Source organism: Benincasa hispida, chromosome 8 (genome assembly GCF_027475165.1).
Source record: "Benincasa hispida cultivar pf3 chromosome 8, pf3_genome.v1.1, whole genome shotgun sequence".
Taxonomy (NCBI): Eukaryota; Viridiplantae; Streptophyta; class Magnoliopsida; order Cucurbitales; family Cucurbitaceae; genus Benincasa; species Benincasa hispida.
Window position 1 is genome coordinate 3,218,282 of NC_143485.1, and position 13,634 is coordinate 3,231,915.

Sequence of the window (13,634 nt, forward strand, 5' to 3'; positions counted from 1 at the left end):
ACTTCGAACAAATTGCAATAAGTTTTAGAGATTACACTAGAATGAATGTTTAATCGTTATTGCCGACATTAAATATTCAATGTGATTTCCTCTAGGTTGATTAAACAATGCTATTGTTGTCAACTTACAAACTACAAGTTAATATAATCTTCTACTACTTAGGGATATAGTGATTTAACGAAGTATATATCAATAATTATACACCATATAACCAGGAATAGTTTGTCAGACAATTCGAAAGATAATATGATAAATAAGCAATTTAATTAAGTAGAAGATCAAAAGAACAAGAATATAAATCAATTTGGTTAAAGAACAATCCTCACAAGTGCAACTAAAAGGGAAAGAACTTCTAAACCAAAGCTAGATCTTGCTTAGCCGATAATCATCCTCCAAATTGATAAATAAGGTTAAAGAGCATAAGTACAACCCTAATTAGGTAAAAACAGAAGGAGAAAGGGAGAAGACTGTTATCAAATCGGCTAAAATCATAACTGTTTACATCTGGCAGCTGAGAAATTATTTATAAAAAACGCCATAGTGTGGCAACGTTAAGTATAGCACCGCAACAATCTAGACCATTTTGCGGCAATGCTGTGTGGCACTCTATACTATTTTACCACAGCACTATGCGGCGCTGCACTCATATGTGCGTTTAACCTCTAAGGCGTTGCCGCGCTCTTCACATCAAGGGCCTTCTATGTACAATGTCGTTCTGCAACACTGACCAACACTGTGGTGCTCTATGCTCTGTCTACCTACTAACTAGGCACTACACAACGCCTTGCCCTTAGAGGTATTTTCGTAATTTTGCTTTTCTTTCTCAGTTGATGCATCAAAGCTCTAGTTTTGTCCATTTTAACTCCATTATGACCCTTGATAAGGACAACAAACCTTCAAATTGAAGAGATTGAATCCCAAGCAGAAGCATATGATGTCGTGCAATTCAATTTCAATTTGAAATCTAAACAGAAAATACAGAGAAGAACAAGAATTGTACTGGATAAACTTTCATAATTAATTAGCATGCTTAAAGAGGAGAAAGAAAGAGAATTCTACTCACCCTTAAAGAATTCAAGTCTTCACGATTTCCTCTCCAGATCTACTGCACAATCATGAACAGATCTTTGTCTCCCTCCCGGTCTCATCGATGCAGCAACAATAAACTAAAAGGAACACCACCATGAGGCCTTCCTCGTTATTCTCTTGGATGAGAAACATAGTTGAGTTGTGGGCTCACTCTTTTATTAATTCGAGGAAGGGAGAAGAGATTTTTATGAGAGAAAAAACTTGTACAGAGAGCTTCACTAGAGAGTACTACTCAGATCTTCCCATAGACATAGGCAATCTTGTCAAACCACGTAAACCATTCAAATCGCATCGAATAATCTGAGTATCAAGTTCAATCGTGCATCGATCTTTGCTATCAAACTTTCGTCGAGTTGATCGTTTTCAATTTCGAATTAGCCTTTCCTTCATTTTTCTAGCGTTGAATCTTGAGTCTTTGGTCCTAGTGAATAGTGGTTAATTTCGATTCTCATCAATCTTTACTGAAGTATCTTATGAAGATATAGATTAGATATAGATTGTAGCTCAAATCATACTTGATTAATTAATTAAACTCTTTAAAATAATTAAGCGACTTTCATTTAACACACATATCTTCATAATGGTATGATATTGATATTGTCCAGTTTGGCTATAACTCTCATGACTTTGCTTTTGGTCTCACACCATTGGTGATAATTATCCTCACTTATATATCATGATCACCTCCTTCCCTAACCAATGTGGGATTTTATTCGCACTTCTAACAACCCTAACACTTAGTTCTACCTCTTTGATGCCCAAGACTTGAATCACTAAATAAACATATAAAACTAAAGAACAAACTAGAATTAAGTGGGCGAGATAGCACCTTTCAGGTGCTATCAAACCACCCAACTTGAATCTTGATCATCCTTAAGCAAGGTAGAAACACGCAATCACATGAATTATGCTCACTTAAGTGCAAAGTTGTTACAAGTCTTAACAGTGTCCTAAAGCTAGGTTTTCAATTAATAATGACAACAATTTATAAATAGATTGAAAATGTTCATCAATATAAGGGCAAAAACCATTCAAGGTTAGGTTACTATCATAAAAAATCCACTTCTCTTTTATTACATTGCTTTAATGAGATTATATTCTAACTAATAGGCAATTCTAATTTCTCCAATAAAATTTTCGTGCATCCTTTTGCTAATAGGCAATTGCTTTCATTTTAACTTCCTTAATGAAAGCGAAGATTAACCAAATTAACCACAAAAAGCAAATATATATATATATATGTAACATATACGCACTCATAAGGCATAAACATAGAGATAGAAAGATAAAACGGTGAAATAAAGAACTCAGTCGAAAATAAAAGAGAAAGATAACAAACAAGTTGAAGAAGAAGAATTCAAAAATAAAAAGACATTTAACAAAACTATCCAACAACACAGAATAAGAATTCTTAAATGAAAGACATAAATATCATATGCAATTGTTTTCTTTTTAAAAAATATGCACCTTGAGCAAAAGCTATACAACTTAACAAAAATAGCTAAAAAGATTTCCCATTATTTTCCTCTTCCCCCTTTCATAACTTCCCAGCCAAGGGTAATCCCAAATCCAAACCCCTTGCTTTCCCAAACATATCAAATTTTCAATCATATATCGATTTCTCTTATGATCCCACTATTTCATTTTTTTTCAATTTCTATTTAATTTTTTCAAAGAAAAAATTAATTTTTCTATGCTACCCACCAACCCCATACCTTAAAAACTATTCTATATGAATAACATCAAGAAGAGAATAAAGCAATGAAACAACAAGTTACAGCAACTAGATACATTGGTAGCCTAGAATTTTAGGGTTAAATAAGTGTCAAGTGCACTAAATTGAACAATAGAGAAACCCCACAACTTCGAAAAGAAAATGTTGATGCCAAATTTTTGCTAAGGGAAAATACAGTTGACCTACATGTGACAACAATAGTATATTTGTAATGTAGGGAAGAGAGGACCTACAAAACAAAAAAGTTGGCCTCGATGCCTAAGTCGGTAAGAGAACTAAATAACAGAGAAGAAGTCCAAAGTTATTAGATACCTCATATGGAGCCATAAGGGTGTATTTATAGGGGAATTTATAACAACCCTACTAAGATTATGATATAAGTTTCCTAATACCAGATAAGCTAGGATCAAATCCTATATTATCTTATTTTATCTTAATCTTGATTTATGGCTTTATTCTGTCTGGCTAAAATTCACTCACAACATTAGCACCCACTCCCAATTTGAGGTGCATGGTTGACTGTGTTTTTATAGGCTAATCTTTTGAGAAACCAACTTGGGAGTACAATCTCCCCTTCTATCGCCATGCTCCCCATCGCGAGACTTATTTTGGACTTTCGGAGTGTTAAGCCTATCAAGCCAAACCTTTTTGAAGTCCAACCGAATTTTCAGTGCACTTCTTCACCTCATGATGAAGTTATGCATCAATTCATATTAAGCCCCCCCAAAGATAAGCCCAAACAACAGAACATTGATCTCCTGATCCAATATGGGCTCTAGATCATGAGCGAACATGGAATATTATCTAACCAGATCTATTAAGGCTCAACTATCCTCCTGGTGCCCGTTCCTGCCTTGTGGGTGGAGTTATGGTTACTTCACCCATCATTTTCCCTAAAGGGCCGTCGCTTTTACTTATCTGCAATAATCTTGTACCTTGATTATCAGTCTCGTAGCTTCTTTCCTTATCTTTACTTAAGTGAGGTTAATTTGCATATCTTCTATGGCAAACTTTAGTTTGACCTAAGATTTTTCTTAGATTTTGGACTTTGAATTTGGTTTACTTAACTATGTGGTGGCCAGCCTCAAGTTTTTCACCAAATATCTTTACCTTGAAAATTATTTGAGTCCCAATTAGGTTTCTCATGGAAATTTTCTCTTTTTTGAGTAATTAAGTTTTCTTCTGAGGTTCTTCAACTAGTTTTCAAAAATTTTACACTCAAATAATCATAAATAGTTGTTGTTTTCTAGAATTCTTCGCAACTATTCCTTTGAAAATTTGTTGTGACAGTTCAAATAATAACTTGAGATATATGTGAAGTGATATCAATATAAAACTTATTTTTTGTTTTGCATCTTTATAGGTTAGGATTTATAATTTTCTCTTCACTTGATTTGTCTTCACATCATAGTTGGTTGGTGCTTCATCAGAACTCCAAATTCTTTGTGTTTCTATGGTCTAAGATTTTAGTTGTGGTTGGGAACTCTAAATGAGTTATCATTCTCTTCTACGTTTGAATCTTGTGTCATACTTGTTATGACCTCAATCTCTTTCAATGGTGTATTTAGGAAGAAATTAATAAATGTGGGGGTTAGATAACCTCATCCTTCTAACAAACTCTTTGCCCTTTTTTTATATGGCGTTGGTCAATAAATGTATCAATATAACCTCAACTGGGTTGACATACACTTAGTGTTGGGGATGATGCCCTAAACTCTCGTTGGGTCCTGTAGTTTGTAAACATAGTTTTGAACAAACGCTTGTGATATAATAATATATGATGTTTTCTTCACTTTTTTCTATGGAACATTGGATGTTTTATTTGCTTTACCATAAACCAACAAACTAAGATCCCTGGTTGTCGTTTGTAACTTAAGCATGTATGTGGAGACATACAAGTGGATCATGCCTTAACTGATAACCAAAATGGTCTGTAGTATATGGATATAGGAGGGATACATTATCCTGGTAACACCACGGATGCGGCCCACATTGTAGAATAGTTACAAGTGTTCTCACTTGCTACAGATAGTCTGATCCTGATCATTCATGTGGAAACATGCGAGTGGGGGCGTCCTATACAAAGGAGTTTGTATAAGACCGGACCACGAAGTATTATAGTCTCATTATATAACGTCGTTCATAACAGAGACTTCACTTCGATAGAATGACCATAGATAATATGACCTCAATACTAAGTGAGTTAGAAATTCCTGCCTTTGAGGGCGGTCCTTTGATTTGGGTGCGAGTGGCTAGATCGCCGACTCAAACCTACCACTTTGGGGATTCGTCTGATTTGGGAGCTGGGAACTCAGCTACACAAGATGAAATTCACTCCTTCCCCGAAGCAAGGTAAGTACATAGATTACTCCCTTCAGGGTTGATTCTGGGGCTTGAACGATGTGGCGCCACACACTTTCTCATGGTCGGAGAGGTATCCACACATAGTAGGACTATGTTGTATTGTTCATTAGAGGGATCAATGGTATTTAAGAAGTTAGATGTAACTACAGGAGTAAAACAATAAATTCGTCTAGCTGTACTTACGAGCATCTGTGAAGGGTTATCATACTGTTGATTGGTTATATTCGATGGACACAGAAATATATCTGTTGTGAGAAGAGTGCAGTTGTCGGTCTTTAGTGGAATTCCCAACAGTTAACGGATGGTAGATCTCGTGGCTAAATAGTTTAGTCAGCTATTCACATACCGTTAGAGCTTCAAGCCATAGGTCGATAAGGTCACCTTGGTAGCTCAATGGATTCAAGTTGAGAATCAGTTTTTGGGTCAGTTTGAAGTGTTCAAATTTACAAGAGAGAGTTCGATTATATATGATATGAACGGGTCAATTATATATGATATAGTTGACATAATGTATGAGATTCATTAATTGAAGAAAAATGATATAAATATGATTTATATCTAATGGAGGAGAAAAAGACTATGGTTCATATGTTGCATATTATGTAATATTAAACCATAGGTTATAAATATCATATGATTATATTTATTTCTTAATTTAACAGTTATGGGATAATTGTTCCGGCTTTTTCTCCGCAACCGAATGAGATAGTGGGAGGTTGCATTCAGTTTTAGTAACTGAATGATAAAATGATTTTTTTTTTTTTTCATTTTACAAGAAGATCAGACATTCGCTCAAGAGTGGTGTATAGTGCCTATCGCATAGCAAACCGAGAGCATACACGATAGCTCAACATTTCTAAACGATCGAATACACGTGCGTAATTTACTAAACGCTCGTCTAGCTCTTTCTAAATGATTTCGCTCCAGTCTATACGATCGCGCCCCGTTTACTACACGATCGTGTACCTCTACCTAAACGATCAAACATCATCTATACAATAGACACCCGATATCTCCCACTTGCTTGGTCCTAGTATATGATTGTCTCTTCCTCTTTCCCTCTACCAAATCCAACAGAGCCCACATCTCCTGGATTCTCACACCGAGAATACCGAGGGTTCCAAGTGGTGGTGTCTGCATTGCTGCCGAGTTCGTGAGGAGTTCGTTCATGGATAGACGATTTGGTGGACGATTGCTTGGAAATTCTCAACGAGAGCGAGAGGAGGATTCCTTGGACGAGAACGAGATTTCTGTGAAGAAGGGTTCTTCAACTGGTATGTTTCTTATTCTCTTGTTGTTGTCAAACTTCAAAGCATGCCTGTAATTTGTTGTTAATGCATAACTTGTCTCTTTGATTGTAAATGCAGTAATTCTATCACAATGAGTTTGGAACAATCTTGCTTCCGCTCAGAGGTACTCTTTAATAAGAGTTCCTTCAATTGGTATCAGAGCCAGATTCAGATATTCCAAATTCATTGATGCAAATAATAGCATTTACTTTCTTGGTGGGTAAAGCATATATTTATGCATGCATAAAGTATAGACATGCATCATCTTCATATTATAAGTGTTATAGTATAAACGTGTATGGAGCATGTTTGCTTGGTTCATTACATGTATAGAAAATTCATGTATAGTAATGTAAGACATTGCATGAAGCATGACACATAGGTTAAATTTATAAGTGTTATAAATACCTAGTTGTGTGGCAATGTGTATGGTTTTAGTTGTTTCTTTTAAAAAGGGTTATAAGGAAATTAGAACTAAAATCTATAAGAAAGACATGCATGCGAACTTAGGTTTGAATCATGGTTTTAAAAGTGTTTTAAAACATGGTGGAGATAGACCTAAGATTCGATTCTAATGATATTCGTAACCTTAGACTTTAATCTTTTAATCAGTTTAATTGGATTAAATTGACTAATAAAAGGTTAAGGTGTAGCAAATCTATCTATAAGGGACCTTTTGTCGAAGGCGGATTTTGTCTAGGCTGGGGTATTTAAGGTGACGGAAACAGAATACCCCTACTTAGGAACTTATCTTGAGAGGTGAATTAGATAGATTTGATGCATGCATGCAAATTTGAGGACAGTCCATTAAAGAGTTTAATGTGACTACTTGAACTTGTTTAATTTCAAAGACAAGAGTTTTTTTTTGGGCAAATTAAACTGACTTAGATTAAAATCAGTAGTCAGATGGTCTAAGTTAATGAACCCCTAGGTAGAACATTCAATGGGAGGTACTTGGGTATCTGATACTTCATTTAAACCTCGCGCGTTTCTCCCTTCATTGTCCACATCGTGAGATCTATCCTTGGCCTCATGGCATCCTGGGAGTGTCCCCCTAAAGGATGGTGTTTGGTGAAGAAAATCGATCACGAGGATTTCCTTGAGCAACAGAAAAATCATTCTAAATCACAATCATGTATGAACATTACAATTACAATCATAAACAAAAATAACAGTTATGCATTCATTACAAAAATTACAGCATGAAACTACAAATGATCAAGGAGAAATTTACATATATTTGTAGACTCATCTCCACGCTCCTAGATCACGAACGCTCGAACACAGAAACCTCGAACGCTCGTCCAACACGACCACTACACTTCACGAACACCGCGCACTTGAACTCAGTGATCGCCTCGGTCACAAACACCCCAACCGCACGAACAGCCTCCAAGAAAACTCGACAGTGTCGAGTTAAGTATGACACAACCAAGAAGGCTACCTTGGTATCCTCGGTGTGAGAATCTAGAGGGTGGGCTCTGCGTGGACTTGGTTTGAGGTAGAAAACGGAGGATACAACAATCGTGTAAACGATTGAGAAAGTGGCAAAAGGTTGAACCTATCGTATAGGTTGATGCCCAATCATTTAGCAAAAGCTAAGCGATCGTCTAGCAAAAGCTAAGCGATCATTTAGCTCATCGCTTAGCTGTGTTTCTATCACTTACAAACACTACACAATCGGCTTGCTCCAAGTTGTCGCTTAATAAATCCTATTTACTTGACATCTTCCGTTCCGTGAGATTCTAAGAGAGAAAAATATCAAAAACAATTTTGACCAAAACTTACTAAAATTAGGAAAACAAATTTCCTTTTATCTCAAGGTTACCATGAAACCACCAATAACCTCCCACTCAATTGGTTATTAGAGAAAAAGATTTAATTATCCAATAATTAATATTATTATAAATATAAATGATAACTAACTTATCATACTATATTTATAACTTATAGTTTTAATATTTCATCTCATGAAACATATAAACCATAGCTCTTTTTCTATTCCATGGCACTTAATGTAAATCTCATTTACATTAATCCTTCACTAGATGTATCTCATACATCATACAGATCATATCATATATAATCAAATTACCTCTTGTCAATTTGAACATTTCAAATCAATACCAAGAACTTATCCTCAACTGAATCCATTGAGCTACCAATGGGACCTTATGGATTTGTAGCTTGAAGCTCCAACGGTACGTGAATAACTGACTTTAGTCATGGGATCCACCATCTGTTAACTGTCAGGCACTCCACTATAGACCGACAACTGAACTTCTCTCCTTACCACATATATATTATGTGTCCATCTTAACCAATCAGCAGTACGACAACCCTTCCCAGATCTCTCGTAAGTACAGCACGACCAATAACCGTTATTCCCCTGTAGTTATATCTAACTCCTTAAGTACCACTGATCCCTCTAATGAACATAAGTCATAGACCTACTATGACTGAGTCCTCTCTTCCAAAGAGAAGTTGTGGCCACTATGTTCAAGCCCCGGAATCAGCTCTTAAGGGAGCAATCTCTCTACTTATCCCTGCTTTGGGAAAGAAGTGAATTTCATCTTGTGGATTGAGTTCCCAACTCCTAAATTAGATAAATCCCCAAAAAGGTAGGCATGTTGAGTTGGCAATCTGGCCACACTCACCCATACTAATCAAAGGACTGCACTCAAAGGCAGGAGTTCCCAAAACACTCAGGATTGAGGTCGTGTCACCTATGGTCGTTTAAGTGAGATGTAAGTCTCTAGTATCAATGGCGTTATATAAAAAGTCTAGTCATCTCATGGTCCAGTCTTATACAAACTCTTTATATAGGACACCTCCGCTCGCATGTCTCCACATGAATGGTCAGGATCTACCATTTATAGTAGTTTACAACACTTGCAAACCTCTACAAAGTGGGTTGTATCCGTAATGTCACCAACAGGTATCCCACCTTAATCCTTATACTATAGACCTATTTAGGTTATCACTTAAGTCATGATCCACTTGTATATCACATATACATGCTTAAGTTCACATAAGATAACCAAGGAGATTTATTTATGGGATATGAGTAAATGGTAGATTGAAATAAAATTTATTTTATTCATCAAACAATGTGTATCATTACAAACAACGAGACTCCGGAAGAAATAGGACACCAATCCCAACATTTGGGTAGGTCAATATCAAGATGGATGGAGAGAATGTTCATAGTAAGTGGGAGCAGGACGTGCGATAGCATATCCCACGGTCTCTCTTGTTAGGTTAGATAAAGTTTCTGTGCATCACCGTGAGGCACCCTATGAGTGTCCCCCTATATGATGGTTGTTTTGCACGTTTCTTTATTTGATCTTCTGTATAGAATAAGGTCATTTACTCTCTTGTCCTAGTCTGCCTTTTTCCTACGATGGGCCCATTATGGTAGACTCTAGGGCCGAAAATGAAGGGTTACATTTTCGCAAAATTATTAAGGGTTAACAGTTCTGGACCGAACAAATGGTGACTGTTAGGTGCAGTTCCAAGAGTTTGTTCTGCCTAATGGTTAAGAGTGCCTCATCCCAGTGAAGGGGTATCTGATCACTCCATTGGTGATGTTTGTCCTGCCTACTGGGGCATCATTGCGAAATAGAAGTCTTTTTCACTTTAGGTACTTGGAAAATATTTTGCTAAAACTAAAGTTGGTGTTAAAATGTAGTTAAAGCATAGACTTAGTAAGTTTGTTCTGTTTTTAGCAATGTTTTAATGGCAACCACCAAATTAGCTCTACTTAGCGCCAACAAACTAACTGGTGAGAATTACGCTAGATGGAAACACACGATCACAAAAATACTGATCATCGATGATCTCAGATTCGTCCTTACGGAGGAGTGTCCTCCTATTTCACCTTCTAATGCCACTCGAAATGTTCGGCAGGCTTATGAGCGTTGAACACGGGCGAATGAGAAAGCCCAAACCTATATCTTGGCTAGTCTTAATGACATTTTGACCAAGAAGCATAAGCCTATGATCTCAGCGCATGAGATCATGGAGTCCTTGTAGGTATGTTCCGACAACCATTTGGACAGCTCAAGCACGAGGCTCTGAAATGCATCTTCAAGTTAGCATTATCTTGCATTTGTTGCCAGATAGTTTCCTGTACTTTGTTAGTAATGTGATTCTTAACAAAGTGAACTATACCCATACAACTCTCCTCAACGAGTTGCAGACTTTCCAATCTCTACTGAAAAGTAAGAAGGAGAGGGGAGGTGGGGCAAATGTTGCCTCGTCTTCAAAGAAGTTCCATCGAGGTTCGACCTCTGGGACTAACTCTGCACCTTCTACTTCTAACACTACTAAGTGGAAGAAGAAGAAGAATGGTGGTAAGGGGAAGGGAAAGGTACCTGCTAACCCACCGCTTGTCGCCAACTGGATAAGGCGACCAACGCCCAGAGACAAAGGAAAGTATTTACATTGTAACTAGGATGGGCACTGGAAGAGGAATTGTCCTCGTTGGATCAAGGAGAAAAATAAGGCTAAGGCTAAGGCCAAGACGAAACATGGTAAATATGATTTACTGGTGTTGCAAACTTGTTTAGAGGAGAAGGATGATTCTGCCTAGATTATTGATTTGGGTGCCACTAATCATGTTTGTTCTTCTTTTCAAGGGATTAGATTCTAGTGGCAGCTGGAGGCTGGTGAGATGACGATGCGAGTAGGCTCCAGGCACGTCATTTCAACTGTGGTAATGAGGGGATTCCAGATGACTTTACAAAAGAAATTTCTTATTTTACATGATGTATTTGTAGTTCCTGAGTTGAAAAGGAACTTAATTTCTGTAAAGTACTTATTACAGTGTAAATATAATCTTGAATTTAATTTTAATAAAATGTTTATTCGTAAAGATGGAGTTAAGATCTGTACAGCAAATCTGGAAAATAACTTGTATGTGCTAAGGTCGTTAGCAACAAGTTCCCTTCATAACATAGAGAAGTTTAAAACTGTCGTAACTCAAAATAAATGTCAACGGGTTTCTCCGAAAGAAAATGCCAAACTTTGGCACCTTTGATTAGGGCACATCAATCTCAATAGGATTGAGAGGTTGGTGCAGAATGGACTTCTAGATGAGTTAGAGGAAAATTCTTTACCGGTGTGCATATCTTGCCTTGGGGGAAAGATGACTAAAAGACCTTTTACTAGAAAAGGTTATCGAGCCAAAGAACGTCTAGAGTTAGTACATTCTGGCCTCTATGGTCTGATGAATATTTGAGCCAGGGGAGGCTATGAGTATTTCATCACTTTTACTGATGATTACTCTAGGTATGGATATGTTTATTTGATGCAACGGAAGTCTGAATCCTTTGAAAAGTTCAGAGAGTTCAAGCCTGAAGTTGAAAATGCATTAGATAGACGGATTAAGACACTTCAATCGGATCGAGATGGAGAGTTTTTGGATTCGGGGTTCCAGAACTATTTGATAGAACATGGAATCGTTTCCCAACTCTCAGCGTCAAGTACACCTCAGTAGAATGGTGTAGCGGAGAGGATAAACAAAACCTTATTGGACATGGTTCGATCAATGATGAGTTATGCTTCCTTACCAGACTCGTTTTGGGATTTTGCAGTGGAGACTGCATTGTATATACTCAACTTTGTGCCTTCCAAGAGTATTGCAAGAACACCTTTGGAGTTGTGGAACAGGCGTAAAGCTAGTTTACATCACTTCTGCATATGAGGTTGCCCAGGACATGTGCTTGAGGCTAATCCAAAGAAATTGGATCCACGGTCGAGGTTATGCCTCTTTGTAGGCTACCCCAAAGGTACATAAGAGGGTTACTTTTATGATCCAACGAAAAACAGAGTGTTTGTGTCTACAAACGCTACGTTCCTGTAAGAGGATCATATTAGGGAGCACAATCCACGTAGTAAGATCGTGTTACGTGAGCTTTCCAATGAACTACTGAATTTAAAAAAGAGTTGTTGAAGGGCTTGCTTCATCAGTAAGAGTTGTTGATGATATTTCATTTGGTAGATCGGTTCCACCTCAAGAGTTGAAGGAACCTCGATGCAGTGGGAGGGTTGTGAACCCACTTGTTCTTTATATGGGTTTCACGAAAATCCTGGCTATGGTAGCCGATGGTGACGTTGAGGATCCGTTGTCTTATCAGAAGGAAATGGAGGATATTAACCAAGATGAATGGGTCAAAGCCAATGATCTCGAGATGGAGTCGATGTACTTCAACTTAGCGTGGGATGTTGTAGATCAGCTTGATAGGGTAAGACCTATAGGTTGTAAATAGATCTACAAGAGGAAACGGGGTACCGATGGGAAGGTGCAAACCTTCAAGGTTTGACTTGTGGCAAAGGATTATACCCAGGTGGAGGGAGTTGACTATGAGAAGACTTTCTCGTCTATTGCCATGTTGAAGTCGATCCACAACTTCCTATCCATTGCTGCATATTATGATTATGAGATTTGGCAAATGAATGTCAAAACTTCCTTTCTGAATGGTAATCTTGAGAATACCATTTATATGGTGCAGCCTGAGGGATTCATTGCCCATGGTCAAGAGCAAAAGTCTGCAAACTGAATCAGTCCATTTATGGGCTGAAATAGGCATTTTGATCTTGGAATATACGGTTTGATACTGCGATCAAATCGTATGGCTTTGACAAAAACATTGATGAGTCTTGTGTCTACAAGAAAACCATCAACTGTTCAGTAGTTTTCCTAGTGTTGTATGTAGACAATATCCTACTCATTGGGAATGATGTAGGACTACTCACTGCATTTAATAACTGGCTAGCGACCAAATTCCAAATGAAAGATTTGGGAGAGACTTGGTTTGTTATTGGTATACAAATATTTCGGGATTGTAAGAACAACGTGCTAGTGCTGTCTTAGATATCGTACATTGACAAGATGTTGTTCAAGCACTCGTTGCAGAACTCCAAAATGGGCCTACTGCTATTCAGGCATGAAGTTACTTTGTTTAAGGAAATGTTTCCTAAGATGCCTCAAAAGGTTGAGGAGATAAGACGGGTCTGATATGCATATGTCATTGGTAGTTTGATGTATGCAATGCTCTGTACCAGACCAGACATCTACTATATTGTGGGAATAGTCAGTAGGTATCAGTCTAACCCATGACAGGGTCACTGGACCGCAGTCAAGAACATCCTCA

At 37.4% G+C, this 13,634-nt stretch overlaps 1 long non-coding RNA gene across 1 annotated transcript; it reads right to left on the reverse strand.

The window, feature by feature from the left end:
* Positions 1 to 350: 350 nt before the first annotated feature.
* LOC150034297 (uncharacterized) lies at positions 351 to 1,202 on the reverse strand. The gene is made up of 2 exons (XR_016531129.1): positions 1,064 to 1,202; positions 351 to 964 (listed from the first exon to the last, which is right to left on the reverse strand). It is a non-coding gene; the product is annotated as an uncharacterized LOC150034297 (long non-coding RNA).
* Positions 1,203 to 13,634: the final 12,432 nt, after the last annotated feature.